The sequence below is a fragment of the Lathyrus oleraceus genome, chromosome 2 (genome assembly GCF_024323335.1).
Source record: "Lathyrus oleraceus cultivar Zhongwan6 chromosome 2, CAAS_Psat_ZW6_1.0, whole genome shotgun sequence".
Lineage (NCBI taxonomy): Eukaryota > Viridiplantae > Streptophyta > Magnoliopsida > Fabales > Fabaceae > Lathyrus > Lathyrus oleraceus.
The window spans coordinates 259,221,487-259,246,340 of record NC_066580.1 but is presented as its reverse complement, the minus strand read 5'-3'; the positions used below and the strand labels follow the sequence as shown (position 1 = coordinate 259,246,340).

The following is a 24,854-nucleotide window of genomic DNA, read 5'->3' as shown; positions in this document are numbered from 1 at the left end:
GTAACAATCATCTTCTGAATAATCTTCTTGATGTTCTTGTTAGCAGCTTCAACAGCCTCCTTCATCTTGGGTCTATAGGGAGAATAATTATGATGCGCAATCTTGAACTCACTACACATCACTTTCATCATCTTATTATTCAAGTTAGATCGATATCAGTAATGACCTTGTCTGGCACACCATATCGGCATATGAGTTGGTTCTTGATAAACCTCACAACCACCTGCCTGGTCACATTTTCATACGATGCCGCTTCAACCCACTTGGTGAAGTAATCAATGGCTACGAGAATAAAACGGTGGTCGTTCGACGCCTTAGGTTCAATCATGCCAATCATGTCAATTCCCCACATGGAGAAAGGCCATGGTGAGGAAATAATATTCAAAAGTGTCGGGGGAACATGAATCTTATTCGCCTAAATTTGACACTTGTGGCATCTTTTCACAAACTTGCAGCAGTCAGACTCCATTATCAGCCAATAGTAGCCTGCCCTTAATATCTTCTTCGCCATAGCATGTCGATTGGAATGAGTACCAAATGAACCCTCATGGACTTCAATCATCAACAGGTCTGCTTCGTGTCTATCCACGCATCTGTGCAGAACCATGTCAAAATTCCTCTTGTAAAGCACATCACTATTAAGGTAGAAACTGCCAGATAATCTCCTCAAAGTCTCCTTATCTTTAACAGAGGCCCCAGGCGGGTAACTCTGACTTTGGAGAAAACACTTGATATCATAATACCACGGCTTATCATCTTTTGCTTCCTCAACTACAAACACATGAGCTGGTCTATCCAAGCGCATATAGTAATATTTGGGACTTCATTCCAATAATTGATGGCAATCATTGAAGCAAGCGTAGCGAGAGCATTCGCCATCTGATTCTCATCTCAAGGAATATGACGAAAATCAACCTTAGTACAGAAAGTTGAAATCCTCCTCGCATAATCTCTATATGGGATAAGGCCAGGTTGATTCGTCTCCTATTCTCCCTTTACCTGATTAATAACAAGGGTCGAATCGCCATTAACATCAAGATGTTTGATCCTAAGATCAATACAATCTTCCAAACCCATAATACAAGCCTCATACTCCGCCATATCATTCGTGCATTTGAAAGTTAACCTTGCTGTAAAAGGAAAATGTGTGCCTTGAGGAGTAATAATCACTGCCCCAATACCATTTCCATATTGATTAACAGCACCATCAAACACCATACCCCATCGAGAACCAGGCTCTGGCCCTTCATCGAGCGTAGGCTCATCACCATCTTTCATCTTCAAATATAGAATCTCTTCATCAGGGAAGTCATATTGCACGGACTGATACTATCTTTAGTAGCTATTTGAGCTCGATACTCAATATCATACTCAGATAACAAGATCTGCCAACGGGCAATTCTCCCAGTTAAAGCAGGTTTCTCAAAGATATACTTGATTGGATCCATTTTGGATATTAACTAAGTTGTATGATTCAACATATGCTGGCATAAACGCTTAGCAGCCCAAGCCAAAGCACATCATGTCTTCTCAAGCATTGAGTACCGAGACTCACAGTCGGTGAACTTCTTACTCAAGTAGTATATCGCATATTCTTTCTTTCCTGATTCATCTTGCTGACCAAGGACACAACCCATGGAATCATCAAGCACAGTCAAGTATGTAATCAGTGGTCTCCCTTCAACAGGCGGAGACAGAATCGGAGGCTCGGACAAATACTCTTTGATATTGTCAAAGGCCTTTTGGCAATCCTCGGTCCAATCATGACGTTGATCTTTCCGGAGGAGCTTGAATATAGGCGCACATGTGGCAGTCATGTGGGATATGAATCTGGAAATATAATTCAAGCGGCCAAGAAAGCCTCGGACTTGCTTCTCAGTTTTGGGCGCAGGCATCTCTTATATTGCTTTGACCTTGGCAGGATCAACTTCAATACCTCTTTCACTAACAATAAAGCTCAATAACTTGCCGGAACGGACTCCAAATGTACACTTGTTCGGATTCAAGCGGAGTTTGTACTTCCTCAAACGTTGGAAAAGCTTCAACAAGTGTTCTACATGTTCATCTTCCGTTTTCGACTTTGCAATCATATCGTCAACATACACCTCGATCTCCTTGTGCATCATATCATGAAACAAGGTAGTCATAGCTCGTTGATATGTGGCTCCGGCGTTCTTCAAACCGAAGGACATCACTCGATAACAGAATGTTCCCCAAGGTGTGATGAATGTTGTCTTCTCCATATCCTCGGGTGCCATTTTAATCTAATTATAATCGGAAAATCCATCCATAAATGAAAAGATATTGAATTTAGCTGTATTGTCTACCAACATATCAATGTGTGGTAGAGGGAAATCATCTCTTGGACTAGCTTTATTCAAGTCATGGTAATCCACACACATTCGGACTTTTGCATCTTTCTTAGGCACAGGCACAATATTGGCCACCCATTGAGGATATGTAGAAGTCACCAGAAACTCCGCATCAATTTGCTTCTGAACTTCTTATTTAATCTTCACTGCCATATCAGGATGAGTCCTTTTGAGCTTTTGCTTCACAGGCACACACTCAGGCTTCAACGGCAAGAAATGTTGCACGATATTAGTATCTAGACCAGGCATGTCTTCATACGACCAGGCAAAGACGTCGACATATTCTCGTAGCAACTCAATCAACCCCTTCTTAACAAACTCTTTAAGGAGTGCCCCAATCTTCACTTTACGAATGCAGTCTTCGGACCCCAAGTTGACTGTTTCTAGATTCGCAAGATGTGGCTGAATGATCTTCTCCTCGTGCTCAGGCAGACAGGTAATCTCATCAAGAATCTCTTCAACATCATCTTCCTCTGCCTCAAGTACAGGGAACTCAAAGTTGGGAGATGGTGTTCGGCCATTATGTTCAATGGGTTTGATTAACTTGCATAATGATTTGGACTATAAAAGAGATTTCAGAATTCAAACAAGGAAAATCATTATGCAGATGGAAAATTGATTCTCTTTTTTAGGGTTTTATGGTGATCACCAATTTCATGTGAAAAAACAAAAATGGAAAGTAATTTGAAAAACAAACATTTAACATGCGATTATTGAATGAATATCATTGTATTAATCAACTATGTCAACAATGTTTTCACTTCTCCTTTTGGCATGGGAGAAGGGTTTTTAAACAAAATGAACACACTATGTTGACTTATGGATAACTGTTGGAACATCAACAGCGATCCAATTATTGCAGATTCCTCCAGGTATGACAAAGTTGCTGAGATCTTCCTCTTCCAAAACCTAGACGAGTGAGGAAGGAGAGAAGTGACTACATCATCAGGCTCATCAATAACCTGATGCTCTAGAAACTCTATCATTGCATCCTTATCCTTAAGCTGCTGAAGAAGCTCCTCACGCTCACGAATCCAAGCACGCGAACGGTCTTCGTCTCTCAACTCCTCTACTCCTTGATTAGGGAGGGTTGAAGGCCCAACCATAACCATAGGGGTAGGTCTCGGATACTCGTACGGCATGCGGTACTCAAGAGCTCTCTTCCTTACCCAAGAGGTGTAAGGTTCCAAAGCAACACAGTTCTTCAGACCAAGCTCATTCCTCCCCAAGAATGAATAATCTGAACGCCATCATAAACACGATTATACCAAGAGATATCATCATTAGTGAGATACATAAGTCTCGTGGACCACCGTAGACATCCCTTGTTTTCCTTGAAGGCAAGCGTCTGAGGCAAGTGTGAAATAAACCACTTGTACATCAGAGGCAGACAGCACACAATGGAACCACCACCCTTTGCATTCCTCATATGCAAAGAGAAATAAGTGTTACCCAACAGAGTCGAAACGAGATTAAGAGAAGAGAAAATCCTAATAGCGTTCACGTCCACAAAGTTGTCGATGTTGAGAAATAACACTAGCCCATAGATGAGGAGTACAAATATGGTTTCAAAAGCTTCCTTACTCATGGCCTTCCCAAAAAAGGTAGCTTTGGCAATTAGAAAATCAGACGGAAGACCTTGAATTCCACCTTTGGTAGTCATATTAGGAACAATGTCAGATGCATCCATATGAAGCATGTCAGCAATCTCTTGAGAAGACGGAATCTTCTCCAAGCCACTGAACGGAAACTGGTCCAGAATAGGTATACCCAAATGATAAGCATACACCTCTAATGTAGCCAAAAGCTGGAAATCCAGAAAAATGAAGCACCGATATAGAGGATCGTAGAACTGCACCAACACACTCATCAGACCCTCATCCACCTTGGTAGAAAGAATAGATAGAAGCTTCCCATGGCGAGCTTTGAACTCCAAGGGCTCTAATACATAAGATGTCAAACTCCTTAACTCTTTCAGGTCGGGTTGTCTGAAACTTTACTTCTTCGTATTCCTTCTTTGCTTATCCATGTCTGAAAATTCGCAAATAGACCTCTTAAGTTCCTTGTAAACCTTTATTGTTGATTTCATGAATGTGAATGAATGCATGAATGCATGGATGCAACAAACACACTCAAGGATCAAGCAAGTCACACCACACAAAGGTCACATGATGGCTCAAGTCATTGTCAATATCAATCATCCATTTTGGTGGATTATGGTTTACACCTTATCAACACCCAAGTTCCATTGATATTGAGGATATATGAGAACGGATCAACTGCGAGTCACGGGTTTGTTGTAAGTCACGAGCATGGAGTCTCGGTTAGGAACCACCCAACGGGAATGTACTATGGTTAAACCTGACAATCATGTTCTAAAAAGGTTCCCATAGTCATCATCCCATCTTTCGGATATTATCGGATAAAACGACTACTCGTATTCCAAAAATATCCTCAAGAGAGACTCTTATGAGTGTAGTATCGTGTAACAATCGCCTCAAGTCTTACACTTGAATGACCTTCGCACTACGTACTAAAATAGGCCAAGATGGGCTAGGTATCTAAGGTCCATAGTTTCTAAGGTTCGTATTGGAAAGAGTAATGCCTAACCACGACTACTCGTGTGACATTATTGATCCCAACAAGACCTCCACCAAGCGAATTGACTTGCAAGTTAACTTTCTAAGGAATAACTCCACATGAGTCAACAAGACTATGCCATTCTCCTATCATAAGTGCACTCGAGTTCGGGTATAGAACTCATCTCACAAGAAGCCACCAAGCATACAAGCAATTGATATATCAAGCAATTCATACATTACAAACAATACATTCATCCCAAATTTGCACAAAAATATGTCACAAATAAATATAAACATACAACACATACAAGCAAAAAGTAGGCTAAACCCACTAGAGAGAGCAATCCCCAGCAGAGTCGCCACTTTTATGTAGCGGGATTTTCGTTACCTTTAGGTTTATTGACTAAACCAAAAGTAAACATACAATTCGAGTCGCCACCGCACTTTTATTTGTCCAAAGGAAAGGCTAAAAAGCAAACAAAAGCCAAGTAAGAAGTTTTTCAAATAAAAAACTAATAAAAATGTCAGAGATTTAGGTAAGGGGGTTGGTTATGAAATGGGAAGGTTTTACGCACCCAAAATATCCTTAGTACTCTAAGGGGACCCTTTTTGCAAATATGTGTTGTAGGTTGGTATTAGTGAAAAGATTTGTACAAAAGATGGGAGGGATGAGGAGAGAATAGATTATACTTACAAATTTTGTTGTTTGAATAGATGAACCCATTGCCTACGTACCATCACAAAGGAGGATCAAAACCTCATAGTTCGGGATAAAAATATCAAAGATTGGTGAATTGATTTGACCAAAAGCCTTAAGGTCGTTTGTTATCAATAGGAGAAAACTCAACATAAACCAACAATCCACCATGTGAGGAAGGCTTCAACATGCTAGTGAGGGGTTAACCCTATAATAAGCATGGAAGACTTATAATCCAACCACTATGGATGAGGTGAGATTTATATCAACCACTATGATAACTCAAACCTATGACTAATGTTTATGAAAAGTTTTAACAAGTGGCCATTGGAACCACAGAACAACTTGAAATGAGTTATATTTACAAGTTAAAGTTATTTACAAAATGAAGTTAAAGTTGGATTAAAGTTTATTCACAATGAGTGTTTATGAAAAGAGTTTTTGAAAAGTCAATGGCTTAAGGCCTATGTTTCTAATTTGAAACAAAGTCAAAGTTTTGAAAATGATTTTTGGCTTGGTTAGAGTGAGGAGAAGAAGAGAAGGGTTGGTCCTAAATCATACAAAGATAAACCCTTGAAGTTCCTTTTCTTGAAGTCATAGAGATGACTCAAGATGCTCCTTTCCTTTGGACTTAGCACACAAACAAGCAATCAAACAATTTGAATTCAATCTCCTAGGATCTCCATTTGGCTTGGCTCTTAACTTGGCTACTCATGACAATGGTCCTCTTTTCACAATCTCAAGATGGGATCCCTATCACACAAAAGCAAACATCAAAAAGTTCACAACACAATAAGGGTAATGGACAAAGAATAAGTTTGGAGGAGAAGTCCTTTGAGATCAAATTTGGATTTTAGCATTCTAAAGGCATGAGGCCTAGTTGCTCTTCAACAATTTTGCATTCTAAATGCATGAGGCCTAGTTGATCTTGAACTCCTTTAAGCATAGGTAAGTCCTAATTCTAAGTCCTTTCTCATTTTGCATTTGGTTCACACAAAACAAACACAAAGCAACACAAAATAGAAATATATTTATATACAATAATGGACTCAAATGAGCAAAAGAAAAATGACATAAGCATAAAATATGTGCTCAAGTGAGCAAAGTGAAAATCAATATGAATAATGAGCAACAAATAAATGACATTAAAAATAAATGACATTAAAAATAAATGACAAAAAATTAAATGCTCAAATTAAAGTTAGTAGTTAGTAAAGTTATGTTAGCTTGTCATAAGACAATGTAGCGTTATGTTAAGCAATCGTAAGTGGACTAATGTAGTAGTCACACCTATTTGAGGCCGGTCAATAAAAATATAGGCAAAGAACACAAGTTAGAGATCATGACTAGTAAGCCAAGCTCCATAAACTTGTCATGCCAAAACAAAAGGGGAAGGGCCTTGTATTGACTTTTGATTATTTGCTTGACCAAGAAGCAACCTATCTTGGACACAAAACAACTCACTTGATCATGGATCAAGTTGAGTTTGGTTTTCATATTGTAATTACCATGCCTGCAGCATGTTGACTCATGTGTATGTGGAACGCGCGCTTTTGGCCATCTGATCTGCCACCTCAATTAATGAGGAGATCAGATGGGCCTTATTTTTTTGATTTTCTGTTTATTTCATTTACTCCCTTATTTTTAATTAATTTATATTAATTTCATTTTTAATCCAAAAAATATGGGACTTTCACCAAACAATTCCAAATATTTTCCTCTTTCATTTTATGAATTAAAATTATTTTTTGGATTAATTTTGATATTTTTCATGATTTAATTGTTTTTGTGCATATTTTTAATTGTTTAAAAATACTTCTGACTTTTCAAAAATTATGGAATTTTTTGTCTAAGGTCCTTTGACCTTGTTTTACCTAGGATAAATCTCTTGGCCATTTATTTGGTGTTTTGAAGAGGTTTTAGGTTTTTGATCAAACATAATTCAATTTAAATGCACTTTTATTTGATATTTAATTGATTAATTGTGTAGAAATTATGTTGAGCCATTTTTATTGACTTGTGAAGTTTGACTATGTGTTTGGGCCTTGGTCAAGATTGATTTTAATTTTGTTGGATTAAAATCATTAGATTTAGGGGACTAATGAAATGTATATTTCATCTCCCAAAATGAATGAATGATTTTAATTTGGTAAAATTCCTCCCATGACCAATTTGTGTTTCTCTCATCTCCCATCCCTCTTCATCTTCAATCCCATTCTATCCTGTCCCTTTCATTGACCATTGAAGTCTCAATATCTTAAGGTTAATTGGTTCATCAATAACTTTGTGTTAGATGAACCAATACAAGTATGGATGAGATTAGATCCATCATTTGATCATTTTCTTTTTGAGTGTGGTATGTTTTAGGAGTATGGTTCATTATACCATATCTCTAACATGCATTAACACCAAAAAATTTATTGTCCGACCTCAGATAATTGTGACTTCTATATAAGTCCAATTACGATTGCTTAACATAGCGCTAAATTTTGACCCAAAGGCATAGCATTCTAGTAAGTGAGATTGTAAGTCTCCCCCCTTTCATGGTATTATATGGAAACTTGGTCTTTTTTCCTTCCTTTGGAAGATGTCTTGGTTCAAGGATCCATGCTTGTGAATAGAGGCTTGAGTGTTCTCCAAAGGATGACTTAATCAATTGAAAAGCAAAACACTACTAACATCTAATCACTAACATTTGACTAACTCCTATTATTATTTCTTTTAATTTTAAGTCATTTACTTTATGCAATTTAAATTCAAGTCATTTACCATTTCATTTGCCATTTACATATATCATTTAACTTGTTTATGTTTATGCCATTTTTCACTTTGCTCACTTGAGCCATATATTATGATTGTATATATTTGATTGTATATTTTGTTTGTGTTTGTAGCCTTAGGACCTTAAGATACTTAATAAACAACAAAAACCCTAAAGAAATGTTTGCGTGGACTGTTGGATTTGATCTGAGCTTGGGACTTAGAATTAGGCAACATTCTCTATGCAAAAGGACTTGGCCAATGCCAACATTTCTGAGACCAGGTTATTGTGATTTGAGCTTCCATCTGAAGCAAGTATTGAGATCCATATGAATTCATCTACTACGTGGTCATGATGCAAAAGTTACTTTGAATTTGTGTTTAATGCCTTATTCTGAGCCAATCAAGGAGTATGCCATCTAATACATGGGAAGATTGAGAAGGAGACTGTGAAGTTGCTTGCTTGGATGTGGCTATCTTTATTTGATGCCTTTCTCTTCATATTGCTATTTGCTTGTTGATATTGCTTGACTAAAAGTCCAAAGAAAAAGTGGGTTTCTATATGACATTCTTGTCTATTGGATTGCATCCCATTAGTCAGATCTTTTCAACTCTTAACTTTTAATTTTTTGTTAGGATTAGTCTTTTCATATCCTCTCATTTCTTAAATTTTAAATCTTTCCACCTTTTAAAAAAAAAACTTCTTTGCTTGTGATTTCTAAACTTAGACTTCATTGCAAATTAGAAACTTTGGGCTTATGCTATTGCATTTTTTAAAAAAAAATCTTAAATCAAACTTGTAAATGAATCTAATCATATTGACTTAAAATTTCAAAAGACAAAAAGAAATAACACTCATTCAAATTCTTTTGGGCCTTTGTGCCTATTCTAAATTTAAACTTGTATTAAAAGCAATACATTCATTTTGGAATTGATACCACGAACTACGAAGTTTTGATCCCTCGCTTTTATGTTGGTACGTAGGCACAAGTCCGAAGGTCTTGTCAAACATAAAAATATAATTAATTAATTCTTTTCTCATCCCCACACTCTATTTATTGCAAATATCTTTTATACCAAAAACACATACACACATAAAAAAGGGCCCCCTAGGAGTACCTAGGACACTTTGGGTGCTAACACCTTCCATATGTATAACCAACCCCCCTTACCTGTAATCTCTGGCATTTTATTAGTTTTGATTTGAAAACTTCTTATCTTTGGGTTTTGTTTGTACTTTCCCTTTTCCTTTGGAAACAACAAAAGCACGGTGGTGATAGTGGTTTTATTGATGTTAAGTTTATCCATAACTTAATAGTCATGAATTTACCGTTATAGTAATCACAATGAACGCTTGAGATTAAAACATTTGAATCAGATCAGATGGCTTGGACTTTACCAATGCACCACCGGAGCCCTAGCTCCGGTTATCTTCTCCGGTGATCACCACCGGTCTAGTTCAAGCTCAACTTTATAAAAAATGAAAAGCGAATACACTAATTTGAAGGAAAAATGCTCAAGAGCACGAATTTGGCCTCAATTTTCTCCAATTCCAAGTATATAAAAAGATACATGGATTTGAATTTTGAGGATCATGAACTGAGTTGCTTCGATTTGACCTCAAAGCAACTCAATCTTGTTGCCTACATTGGTAGGACTTCAGCCAACCAAAAATCACAAAGAATGGTGAAGAATTGAGAGAGAATCGAAGATATGAAGTTTCTGAAAAATCACCTTCGAGTTGATTCAATTTCACTTGATCTTGATCTTGATTTGCTTGCTTTCTCTTCCTCTTGCTTGCAGAAACCAATTGAGATGAAAAGGGAAGTGAATTTCCGAAGTTTGAACTTCCAAACAGAAGATGAAGTTCAAGCTCGATTTCAAAATAAATCTTCATAAATTCTATGCAATTGAGGGTATGGATTGACCTGGAAAAGCTTGGGCAAGGTATTGATGAAATTCTGGTCATAATGCTTCTCTATTTATAGTCAATGCATGTGCTGTTTACACACTTCCATTCAAAAGTTCAAAAATAACAAGTTCCTTCATGAGCTAGCATGGGCGTGTACAAAGCCCAAAGAATTATTGGCAAAGGTCCAAAAGTGTGCACATGTCATGCTGAAAGTGTTGCCATAAGCCATGCATTGTTGAATTGAATTGAATCATGAAATTCTTCCAAATGGTATCTCACATTGCACCCATGCGTAAGTCATTCATTCTTTGGCCAAATGAGACGATCTTGGACTTTTGGGAAAGGTGAGATCAAGGGGAACAACTTTCATGTTGAACACTTTTTCATTTGAAGCTTGTATCATGATGAATTTTGAGGTGGAAGTTTGGAAAATCAAACATATTTGAAAATCTTCTAAGTCCCAAGTCAAATGTTCACTTCTTCCACCTTGAATAACTTTTGCTATGGACTTCAAATGAAATAGTTCCTTCATCAAAGTTGTATCTCTTTAAAACCTATTCAATTTAGTCACAATTTCGACCTCATTTGGATTGGCATGAAGGAGTTATGCATTTTAGAAGTTGAGGAAAATCACTTGTTCAATGGTAATGGTCCAAAGTGACCTATAATGTTTCCTCTTGGCACATGCATTTGCAAGTTGAATTTGAACTTACTCAAAACATAAAAGTTGAAGTAAACATCTTGAATTTAATCATGGAATTTCAATATCTTTCATCTCATAAAAATTGAGCAAGTTATGGTCTTGGGAAGTTGACCTCCAAACTAGGGTTCAGACAAAATGACCTATAATCTTTCACCATAAAAAATGACTTTCCAAGCAAAACTAGTTCTTGACATAAACATGGAAGTTGTTTGGAATGTAATTTTGAGTAACTTTTAGCTTGGAATCATTTTCATATGACAAAAATTGTAGGAGATAGGGTCTAGGGAACCCCAGTTTTGACCAGTTGACTTTCTCTGGTCAACCACCATGAACCAACTTGCTAGCTTGATATTCTCTTGACTTTTGGGACTCATAGAGGTTCGTATATGCATAAGATGATGTAATATGAAGTATCCCTTGAAATATTTGATCAATTGTTGAAGAAACTTATTGAAGAAGTCACACAAGATACCTAGATGAATTAGGGTTTCCAAGGCAAACAATCTCCAAACTCTTGATGAATTCTTGATCAAAATGATATATGAAGATCATAGGGATCCATATATGATGCCTAGAGATAATGTGAATCATTTCTTGATTGAACTCCTTGCATTGAGGATCTTAAACCCTAGGTATGAGCTTGATGGAACATAAGTGAGCATACACACTTCCTACAAAAGCAACAAACTATACACTGACATATTTTTGGTATTTTGGTTTGTAAATAATGAACAACAAAGTATGATACTATCAAAAGTGCTTGATGATCTCTCTTAATGCAAACCCAATGAATGAGGGGTAAGGAGGATGCCAAGGTGTGATCCCAAAGTTAATGCATATGATGAGATAGCATGAGGGATCTTAGGGTCAAAATTGGGGTTTTACAGTGACTTGTCCCAAGCTTAGAGTGGGGGTTTGGATCTTAGATATGGGGGCTCGGGGTTCAGATGTTAGGACTCGGTTTGTATGAATAACCAAAGAGGCGAGTCACGAGTTCATATGCTAGGACTTATGATTTGTCCCAAGCTCGGAGTGGGGATTGGAGCTCAGAGTGTGATCGGTTCAAGAACCAAATGTTGAGTCGGTATCGTATGCATATAGAGTTGAGTTGTAAGTCCAGCTAAGAGTGAGAACTGTGACGAGCATGAGTTAAGTCGATTTTGCATTGCATTACATAATAATTGTGCAAATGAGATGTTTGTGTATTGATGAATATTCTTGTATGACTTGTGTGGTTGGTGATTGATCGTGATGTGGGTGAGATATGAATACGTGATATTGTGATGCATGTTTGATATGTCTAAGATTTATGATGTGTGAATATACCCTTATTGTTTTCTGCACTGATTATTATTTGAATGTATTCTCACCCTCTTTTTGTGTTGTTGCGTCTATGCTTCTCTAGAGTACAGACAATCAAGTACCTAAGTATGAGCTTAATGTTGAGGACGATGTTATGCCTCTTTACTTGCTTGTTGATCGACTCTTATAGTTAGAGTCGCTATGATATATAACACGAGGGGAATGGATTATTTTGTTGCTTTTTTATGTTGCACCTTTTCATTTATTTTTATGTTGAATCACTTTCAAACTAATAATGTCGTTGGGGCTTTTAATGCCAAGTATTTTATAATTTTTGTTGCTTAACAAACAATTTCATTTTTAATTGTTGTTTAATTAGGGTTTGTTTGCAATTTGAGTAACATCCTACTTGAAAGATATGTGTTTTACATGTTCTATTTAATTATTTATCGTGTCGAAAAGTAGGGTATTACACATACGATACTGGGAGTCTTGAGATATTGATATTTATTATAATTGATTTGTCAATATCTTTAGAAATTATAATAGAATTGCATTCCTATTTAGATTGTATCTTTTATTATCATATTGATATTAGTTATTAGGATCCTCATAAATATCTCATTTTTTTTTTTACTTCCTCACAAAATTTCCTTCAAATAACGATCCTGCTAAAATTTCAATCCATATTTTTTATCTTTCCTGCAACTTAGCTACGGATTTTACAATTTGGCAATAGAATTAATGACAATTTTACCGATGATTTACTACTTAGCTACTGAATTAACAACGGTTTTAAAGACGGTTTTAGCAGGAGGGGCTAAAAGTGTGGAAGAAAAATTTTATAATAACCATTCTTTGAAGGAAATTTTTCTAAAGACTAAAAGTGAAATTGAGATATTTAGAGGACTAAAAATATATTTAACCTTAGTTATTATTATCATGTTTTTTTCTTGATTTAGAACTGAGTCTTATGTATCCAATAAATATAAATTCATATTTAATCTTTTTCAAGTTAATAGCTAATATTTTTCTCTCATCTTTTACATATAATTAAAATTTTGGGGTTGGGTCTACATAACATACACAAAAGGAAAGAGTTAAATGGTCCAAAACAGAAATATAGAGTGGCAAGTCTGAAACTTGAGCAGTGCTAGCTTTAAATGGATGGTGAAGAAAGATTTTCCTTTCAAGTTAAGAAATTATGAGGGTATGCTGCTTCCAAACTCCAGAAAGACTGCCAAAAAGTAAATTAAAGAACTACCAATCGTTCTCCAGTGTGATGAACTTGTAACAACATTCATAGTCAAGATGCCTGAAGTACCATTTGTACTCTTTCACTCATAAGATCCAAGGTTCCATTTTGATACATTTGATTTCATATAGATAACTACCAAACATCCCAAGAAGACCCAACAGTCAGTACAACTAACAGCTACATGATACAAAAGAAGATAGAGATCAATCAAACCATATGATTATGGGAAGGGTAACATGATGAGAAGTTAATGGCAAACAAACACCCACGGTTACATCTAAATTAAGTCCTTCAATTATTTCGACACTAAATGAGTCTTGCATGACTAAAACATATAATCCTAAAAACCAAATAAACAATTTATGCAAAACCATTTTAACATTATTGGGCCAGAACTGCTGAATGAAAGAAAAGGAAAATTAAAAAGGATGTATCTTCTTAAGAAAATGTGCTACTTGTTTTTAGGTGGCAATGTGTTATTTTGAAATGACCTTATCATCTATACTTTTAAATATACATATATTGTATATGTATCGATAATAAACGATTTGAGGTATCTTCTGCATATAACAGTTGTACATACATATACAAGTTGCGACCATGAAATCGTCTATCGAGGGGACGAGTGTTCTTTGATGTCACTAAGGTTCTGACAAGAAGTGATAAATAATTTGACAAGCAAAATGAGTGGATACTATTGTTGGTATTTGTCATATCAAAAGAGTTTAATTTGTGCATCCAGTATGGTAGAGTTAGTTCTATTATATCTTTAAGCTATTATCACAATTTGTGAAGACGTGGTCAAAATTAAGCTTTCATCAAGGAATGTTGTTAAGATAGTTCCAACTATAAAAATAACATAAGGATAAAGCACAAATATAGTAATGCAATTCAAGCGATAACTAGCAGTCATTATCTTCCACGGAGAGAATAGAGAGAAATAGAACAAACTTGATTGTCCAAAATGACGGGTAGTACTATAATTTTTTTATGGCAAATTGATAGTTTTCTTTGTTTGTTTCTACATCACTTCAGTTTCAATCTTATTGTTATACCTAGGCTCACAAAGTCAGCTAATGTAAAGTTTGTGTTCTCTGATGCTGTTTGTTTGATTCAGCATGCACAGGATTGTTGCATCTCCCCCAAGCTTCATAGCTAGGGTCAAATTGATCCGGAAGAGGAAGGGATACATCAACAATCGATGCTTATTCTTCACAATAATTGCTCGCTTCATACCAAATGGAATTTGATCTTCCTTCCTTCTGAGGGAAGCAAAATGGTAAAATCGAACGCAAACATCAACACATTTTGAACATTGCTCACGGACTCATGATGCAGTCTTCTTTACCTAAATATTTGTGGAATTAATATGCTATAGCTCATGCTGTTTTCCCTAAGAATAATGTTCCTTCCAGGGTGCTGAATGATAAATCACCTTTTGAGGTTTTGCACTTCTCTCTCCCTGACCTTAGTTTAGTAAGAGTTTTTGGTGCATTGGGTTACACTTCTAGTTCCTCTATTCAAAGAAACAAGTTTTCTCCCATGGCTAGAAAGTATGCCTCTTTAGGCTACAAACCCGGTTTCAAAGATTGTGTAATGTTTGACATTAATTCTAGAGAGATAGACCTTTCTAGGCATGTTACCTTTGAAGATCAGATTTTCCTCAACTAATATAAACCTGTCAGGACAATACATTAATTGGACCTATTACATCTCTACAGCCCCTCCCTTCCAACATTTTCCTGATACTGCAAAGCCACTCAACTCTGCACATGACCTTGGCCCTACACAAATCTTGCATCTGATCCTGACCCTATCTTTGTCGCTTCACCAGACCCTAGACCAACTCTTCCTTCTCCCTCAGTTCGCCCCAAAAATCCTCCTACACACCTTGAAGATTATTCCTGTCAATCCATCACTTCTTCCACACCTTATCTTCTTTCTTTACATTTTTCTTTGGCTTCTCTTTCCCCTTCTCATAAAGCCTATGTGTTATATCTTTCTTCCACAACTGAACCGTCCTCCTACAAAGTTGCTAGCACCCAACAATGTTAGATTGAAGGCATTAGCTGCCAATAACACTTCGTCCATAGACAAAAAATGGGTTTTTAAGATCAAGCGTAAATCTGATGGAACCATTGAATGATCCAAGACGCGTTTGATTAATTTATTTTAGTTTTAAGAATTATATGTTCTTTCCTATTAACTGTATTAGTGTCCGTGTAACTAAAATATCAGCCGCTGCGCTCCCCACTCCCGTTCCTTTTTTGGAGATGGTCGCGTTGCGCCGCTATCCAAGCTTGATAACATAGATACATATAATTAATTGTTAGAATCAGCTTAAAGTTAGTTACGGGTTAGAAGTTTGTTATGAGTTTTGTTACATTGTAATCCCTCGTATAAAATACCTTTAACCTCTTATGATTCAATAAGATTTTTTAGATATTTTTCCATATCTTCTAATTTAGTCTATTCCATAAGACAAACATACGCTAATCTTGAGAGAAAAATTCCCAAGAACGATTCATTTAACAAACAAAATTCACTCATAGATCAAGGACAACCAAATACTAAAGCTACAACAATGAAATCCATAATTACAAAGAAATAATGGCTTACTTGGATACATAAATGAAATGATAGTTGAATTGAGAGGGAGTTAAGAAACGTCCTTAGCGTTGTTGAAGGAGGCGACAACACATAGAAGGGAAGCAATGAGACCGAAAAGGAAAAGACCAAAGATGAGAGAAACACCGGCAACAATGAAATCCAACAACCCCAAAACAACCACCATCATCGTCATCGTTGTCTTATTTTTCAGCTAAGATTAGCAGAAATTTCGGAAGAAGCGTGTGAGTTAGAGGAAGAGGATGATATTGATGAATGATGCTTTTTTAGGTACGGTGTTGACGGTGAGGTGACAGAAACAGGAGGAGGATAACATCAAATCAAAACGCAAAATAGAAGATTCACGCATCTAAATTAAGGTTCATTTAGTATTAATGTTTAAAATTAAAATATATATTTTTTAATATTAAAAAAATGTAATTCATTATTTAAAAATTATTAAATTTATTTTAACATTAAAAAAACATAAATTTATATCATTGAAATTTAAACATAACTAAAATTACAGAATTATATATATATATATATATATATATATATATATATATATATATATATATATATATATATATATATATATATATATATATATATATAATCAAATAAAATTAAGTTGTCAAACTTAGTAACAAAACATCTCTGATATTCATAACTATGCATTTCTATAACAAATTCTTTGTTTAATTGAAAGTAATTATCATATATATTATCTCTATAAAATTTAACATCAATCGAAAATCATAAAAATTAATTTCTGACAAAAATTTAACAAATTCGTTAATTTTAATTCTTCTCTTTAACATATCAAATGATTTTAAATTTTATAGACATGATTTATATGATCTTTCAATCCAACAGTAAATTTTACTATGCAGATATGCGTAAAGAGTTATCGAATGTGTTATGTTATTAAGTTTGATACATTGATGTCATTTGATCTTATATATATATATATATATATATATATATATATATATATATATATATATATATATATATATATATATATATATATATATATATATATATATATATATATATATATATATATATATATATATAAAAATAATAAAATAATAAACTATCTAAATGAATATTTTATGAAATATTATTCAAACTAATATTTTATTTAAAAGTTTTTCATAAAAAAAAATATAAATATATAATATTGCAAGAAATTATTTTTGAAAAATACAACAAACAGACTTTAAATAATTAAACTTTAATCTATTTTTTCATTCACTATAAATTTTAAATTGATTACTAAAAATTTAAATAATATTTCACCAATGTTAAATACATTTTTGAATTTAGTGAGAAAAATATTTTGTTGAATAAATTTATATATTAGTGTGTCATATATAAATATGTGTATCTAAGATAGATATATGTTTGATGTTGCATATTTGATGGGTGTCACATTTTTTTTATATATTTGATTTTTTTAATTTTATTTATGAAATGCTACTTTTACACAATGTTGAAGAGACAGAGAATTTTCAACCCGAATCAAGAGGCTCATTTCCTAGGTACAGAGATTCAAGAGATTATGGCCTTCAATTGTAGCCAATGGCAACCAGGAGTTGTCTAGAGACAAATCGAAGTCAACCGAGAGCAAAAGCACCATCTAACGTGCTTAGAGGCCAGACGTCAACCCCATCCAACATTGAGGGAGGAAAGTGTTAGATGAGAAGGAAAAGAGGGAATTATGATAGCTCATAGTGTATCATAGGGGATACTCATCAAATGTAAAGACATTCATGTCATTATTAGTGTGACAAGGAGGATATATATGTCTTAGGAAAGCCTATTATCAATTAACTTCGCTACAAGAAATGGGTTAATGAAGAAGTGGAGTCACCTAAAATGTGGTCATGTGTTGTCACGAGGATTCCCTTGCTTGGAACATGCATTGTGTAATACAGTGAAGAAGAAGTTGAAGGAAATGATTGCACCAATGCATAGGCAGGAGATTGGATCGAGGAAAAGGAAGATACCTTACTCTTTTGCTATGATGAAGATATGATCAATGAAGTACCGAAACAACATGTTCCATTTTTGGTAAGGGTTGTCATTGTCAATTATGAAGTTCTTCGGGTGTTAGTAGAATAAGGTTGTTCTTCTAATATTATGTATAGTGATATATTCCACTCACTTCAACTTTTCAACAAGAACTTGATGTCTTATAATGGTTATGATCTCTAGAATTTCAATGATTCAACCACCAAGCTCTGGGCTACATAGAACTAGTAATGAGCTTTTGAAAGAAAAATAAATCTAGAAGGGCTATTAAAACTTAATTCCTAATAATTGATTTGAACTCTATGTACAATAGTTCCATCGGTTGTCCTACTTTAGCATAATTAAAAGTGAGGTCGTGAATACACCATTAAAAATGAAGTACCATACAAGTAAGGACAAAGTCACCATTGTGGTAAATCTAGAAGCTTGTTAATTTTGTTTCTTCTCACCATTAAAAAGTTATAACATGTCAAAAAAAGGCTAGGAAAAAGAAGATCCAAAAGGCTAAAAAATCGACGTTTGAGGCCTAAGTATCTTTAAACCCTATATGTGAACTAGCCAATTTGACGTTTTTTTGGAGCTGAAGCTTATCGACAAATATGTAGAGGACGCACATGTGTTTCCCATAGAGGAAAATGAATATTGAAAGGTTGAAGCCCAAAAAATAGTTCATGGAGGTACATATGAGAGCTAACCCTTCAAAGTTCGTAAAGATAAAAGTCAATTTATCGTAAGAGGTGAAAGCTCAACTCACCTAATGTCTCTAAAATAATGCAGTTATTCACGTGGACGACTAGCGAGATGTTATGCATCAACCTCAAGATTACTTGTCATTCCTTGTCTATTCAGAAGAAAGCCCTATGTGTAAGTTCACCATCATCAAAAGCAGTCATAACATTGACAAACTTGTAAACTTTGTCGGGGTCAACTTCATTGTCTCTTTGACTTACGATGAATCCTAATAGTTTACTGGATCTAACCCTAAAGGTGCACTTTGCAGGGTTCAAACGTAGCTTGTACTTCCTGAGTCTAGTAAACAGTTTTCTCAGATGGTTAATATGTTCGTCTTTTGTTTTGAACTTGGAAATTATCTCATCCACGTAATCCTCAATCTTTTAATGTATCATATCGTGAAAGAGGGTTACCACGCTCTTTGATAGGTTGCCCCTTCATTTTTCAAACCGAAAGGCATAACTTTGTAGCTGAATGTTCCCCATGGGGTTATAAAGGGAGTCTTTTCCATGTCATCAGGAGACATCTTTATCTGATTGTACCCGGAGAAACCATCCATGAAAAAAAAGATGGAGAATTGAGCGGTGTTGTCAACTAAGAAGTCAATATGAGGCAAAGGGAAATCATCCTTCAGACTCGCCTTGTTTAAGTCTTTGTAGTCCATGCACATTCTGACTTTACTATCCTTTTTTGGGATTGGTATTATGTTTGCAACCCATTGAAGATAAGAAGCCAACGTCAAATTGTTTCTTAACCTCTTCTCTGATCTTGAGCGCCATGTCTGGTATTGTTCTTTTGGGCTTTTTCTTGACAGTTAGACATTCAGGGTTGAGTGGTAAGTGATGTTCAACAATGTTAGTGTCTAAACCAGGCGTATCTAGATGCAACCAGGCAAAGATGTTCACATACTTTTGTAGTAACTTGACCAACTTTATATGCACATGTTTCTCAAGAGATGCTCTCATCTTTAAATCCTTTATGGCTTCTTCAGTCCCCAGATTAATGACCTCTATAAGCTTTTGGTGCGACTGAATTTCTTCTTGTTCTTGCTCAAGGAGTCTGGCTAGTTCAGCTAGCAGTTCATAATATTCCTCACCGTCGTCGGCGACGTTGTTAATTGGGAGCCAAGAGCTACAGGGGATTATAGTCGTGTTGTTATCAATGGATTCATTATTTCTCCATGTTATGGGATTTTATTTTAGAAATATGCTTGTGAGAAAAAGTAAAGAAAAAGAAGCTTTTACCATTTTTTTGTGAAAATAAAAAATAAAGGAAAGAAAAGGAACACAATTTTGAATGCAAAATACTTTTTACTGATTGAAATATAATGCTTTTAAACATATGCATGCCCTTTACAAAGATATATTTTTGCCTCAGATGGGGACAAAGGATTTAGAAAATACAAATGCATTACTATGATATTGAAAGAACTTCAGGAACCATGGAAATCGTCCAGTTACTCAATGCGAAACCAGGTGGACACTAGCGTATGTAGCTTGGAATTTCTTTGCTTGCATCTCCCACAACTACTGAACTCAGCACTGCTGAACACTTCTTGGATATGGTAGAGTTTCTTCTGGTCTTCACAATTAGGCATGCTTGATGATGGATGATAGCCAATAAAAGCTCTTTTTATCTTATTTATATAATTTAATTTTTTTTTGTAATTTTTTTTAAATATTATTTTTTTAATAAACTAATTTAACACATTCTTTTCAACAATATCATTTATATAACGTTATTTTTATTATTTTCTTTATTTGATTTTTAATTTTTAAAATAAGGTTTTATATAATGTATCCATTCTATAATACATTTTTTCTTTGATAATGCTTTCATTTGATGTTTTTTAAAAATTTCATACTACCTCTGGTGATAACTCTGTGTGCCACACCAATACTCGTGCGGACGCATGAGTATCCCACTAGTTATGAAGAAAGGTCAAATAAAAGAAAGAACAAAAGTTAGTGATATGTAATCCTAATTTTGTAACTAATTCTAATATAAATTTAATTAAGAATTTAATTCTAATCTAGAAATAAATCCTAGTTTAGAATTATTAAACCTAATTAACAAAGCCTTAACCTATTTTTTTTAATGATTTTTGATGTGTTAAATAAAGCTAAAATAATTTTTTTTAATATTAATAAATAATGGTAAAGTTTGTCAGGGGGTATACCAATGAAAGAGGGAGTGAGATAAAGCTAAAGGGCGTTGGGCCTGTGTGGTTAAGCCCAAGTTTAACCTTTACTATTGTTTGCCTCAGATCTGGAGGTGTAAGAGAAGAGAGGGGTGTGTTCTAGGAAAAGGCCTTTGGGCTTGGATGAAGCTCAAGAAGAAATCAGAAGGAGCAAAGGGGAAAGAGCCCCCCCCCCCCCTCATTTGTCTCATCTACTCATACTCAACCTTCTTCCTTTCCTTTCCCTAATCTCATCTAAAATTGCTTCACCATGTCAGAAATTGCCTCCGACGGTGGTGGAGCCTAAAATGTATCCACACCACCACCAAATTGCTCGTATCATCATCGTCTTTCCATTCTTGCACCCTAATTTCACTGAAACTCAACAAAAACCCTTATCCTAACTCAAGCATGTAAAACCATAAAAGGTTCAAACAACAATTAAATAACGAAGGTTCATGAATTCAGAGCAAGACCTTAGGGTTATGCTTCAACAACAACAATTATACACTATGGTAATAAACATAGAGCTACTAAATGAAGGATCAAGGAAGTTCTAGACATAGCAACATGGAGGAGATTGGCCCTGGTAGTTGTTGCAAAGCATGCTGAAGATGAAGATAAAAGAAAATAGAAACTTATAGACCCTTGATTCCAAGGTAAAAGTCTTTTTCCTAATTCCTTGCTTCAATCCCCATACACTTCTTCCCTATTCTCCTTCTCTTTTAATTTTCTTGAGCTTCTGGTTGTTGTGTTGTTATTGTTGTAGAGCTAGGATAGTGGTAGAGTAGAGATATATAAAATTAGGATTAGAAGTATGGATTTTGCAGAGATAATGTTGATGAACTGAATTAGGGTTGATGTCTAGCTCAATTGATTCAGAGCTTCAGTTTGAAGTTGTGATCAATGGTTGATTAGGAGCTTTAGAGTGATTTTGAAGAAGATCATGAAATAGATAAGCTTGGATGAGGAGATCTTTATTTGATGCCTTGCTCTTCAAGATAATATAATTGTGCATTTGATGCCTTGCTCTAAACGATATAACTATAGAAAAATGAAATTTGACGAAATTGGTCCCCGGCAACGGCGCCAAAAACTTGATGCGGTGCTTTTCGCAAGTATACGAACACGTCAGAGTAATAAAAAAGATTGTCGAATCCACAGAGACCAAATGTCAATCTATCGTTATCTATTATTATGGTGTTTATCAAAGGCAATCAAAATAGGTGTTTTTAGAGTGTGCAATGAAAAGTAAAGTATTGAATAAAGTTTAATTAATAAAGACAGGGTCGAATGCAATTCACATAATCAATTAATAATCCAAGTACTTGCTAATAGATCTACTTATGGGAAATGTTTCCTACTTTGAAAAGAACTAATTTAACGGGAACTGTCGCTTTCGCGTATTCAGAACCGAGTTGTACTCCCTAATCAAACCCTCTTATTGTCACTTATTAAAAGGCGCGCATTGTGTTAGAGTAGTAAACCTATTTTTAAGAAATATAGTATCTTAACTAAGCTGAAAAGTATTATAACCTGGATTTCTTAACCAAAAGAGGTTCTTACGAACCAGCCTCTAAACTTATAAACGCGTCCGAAAATAGTTTTAAAATCTCTTTTCTTCTTAAGTTAAAATCTCCTAATGAACTAAATAAAGCACTTTCGCTGTTTTTGAAATAGTTAAAAACAATTAAGTTTAGATAGACGTTGGACGGCTTTCGATCTTACCCAACGGAATTGAAGTGCGGGAAAACTTAAGTTGAAAGTTAAAATAGCCCTTAAGTGCTTCTACAAACAATTGTACGGATTATCGGTTTGATTACGATCCTTACATTCTAACCTTGTAAATTTAGTTAGACATGGTAAAGTAAAAGTGCACTAATTTAAATAAAAGTAGTGTGAGTGCGGAAAGTAAATAAAAGTAGTGCGAGTGCGGAAAGTAAATAAAAGTAGTGCGAGTGCGAGGAAATAAATAATTTAAAGCGAGTGCGAGGAAATAAATAATTTAAAGCGAGTGCGAGGAAATAAATAATTTAAAGCGAGTGCGAGAAATAAATAAAAGTAAAGCGAGTGCGAGGAAATAAATAATTTAAAGCGAGTGCGAGGAAATAAATAAGATAAAGACAAGTAATAAAAACCTGCTCCAATCGGAGGGTTGAGTAAATTGCAAAGCGGAAATGAAAATGGCGGCAGGATTAATTTCCTTCCAAAGTGCTCCAAACTCGATTACACACTCGATGACAAACTCAATTACACAATTGTGGTAACACTTCAATGCGAAGCGATTACCACTTTAAAATACTGAATATATGCCTAAGTGAAACAAAGTTGCTCTGAGTTTGCCTCTGCTCTAAGTTTGGATGATTGTAAAAGTGATTTCGAGTTTCTATTTATAAGCAAGTAAAAAGATGGAAATGACAAGGATGCCCTTCAACTTGAAAATGGGAGGGAAAACTTTTCCTCTTGTGGCGCCCGCCACAAGGCCAATCTGAGGCGCCTTAGTGGAAGTAGTGGGGAACGTGGCAGTTGAGGGAGGTTGAGCTTGGACACGTCATGGCAGGGTCTATGGCGCCAGCCATGGTGGAAGCCACAAGTACAAAATGCTGAATTTTAGGGTTTTTAGCTCTTTTTCGCTCCTTTTCTCGATCGGGGCTCCGATTAAAGTAAAAACCTGAAAACAAAGAAAAACATAGTAATAACACAACAAAATAACAATAAAAAAACTAGAATGCATGTGAAATCGGAGTCAAAAATACGGTAAATTTCAGTGTTATCAAACTCTCGCACACTTAAACCTTTGCTTGTCCTTAAGCAAAACATTAAAAAAAACTCATACAAGAAAAACTGATGTAAACGAGTGCTTCAGGTAAAAATTCTAAGTTCAAGTCGGGATGCAGTGATAGGTACTAACTGAGTGAACTAAGGGTATCATGATGACACTAATCCGCAAATACGGACATAAACTTCATTCCTATATTAACCAACCCATATTATCCCACAATACCTAGGTCTGCCTCTTCATCTCTTTTTGTGTCCTTTTCATTCAGGTGCAATCACATTAAGCCCGTTATTCGTACATGCTTCATAGTAGAGTGGCCTGTTAGTGATTATGATCTTAGCATGGGGTTTCTGGCACATAAATATGTGTAAACCCTTTTATTGGACCCAACAGAATGTTCCCCAAGGTGTAATAAATATGGTCTTTTCCATATCTTCAGGTGCCATCTTGATCTGATTATAACCGGAAATTTTGTCCATAAACGAAAAGACTTTGAATTTAGTTGTATTGTCTACCAACATATCAATGTATGGAAGAGGAAAATAATCTTTCGAACTAGCTTTGTTCAAATTTCTATAATCAACACACATGCAAACTTTTCCATCTTTCTTAGGAACATGCATAATGTTGGCCACCCATTGCGGATATTCGGAGGTAACAAGGAAACCAGCATCAATCTGCTTCGGTACTTCCTCTTTGATCTTTACAACCATGTCAGGATGAGTTCTCCTTAACTTCTGCTTGACCGACAGGCATTCTGGCTTCAACGGCAATCTATGCTCCACAATCTCAGAATCCAAAACAGGCATGTCTTGATAGGACCAAGCAAACACATCTGAATATTCTCAAAGAAGATCAATCAACCCCTTATTAGCCTCTGGACACAGTTGAGACCCAATCTTGACTTCCTTCACATCATCTTCAGAAC

General features: G+C 35.2%; 1 long non-coding RNA gene across 1 annotated transcript; it reads right to left on the bottom strand.

The window, feature by feature from the left end:
- Nucleotides 1-13,343: 13,343 nt before the first annotated feature.
- LOC127119077 (uncharacterized) lies at nt 13,344-16,557 on the bottom strand. Its single transcript, XR_007802597.1, has 2 exons — nt 16,206-16,557; nt 13,344-13,763 (listed from the first exon to the last, which is right to left on the bottom strand). It is a non-coding gene; the product is annotated as an uncharacterized LOC127119077 (long non-coding RNA).
- Nucleotides 16,558-24,854: the final 8,297 nt, after the last annotated feature.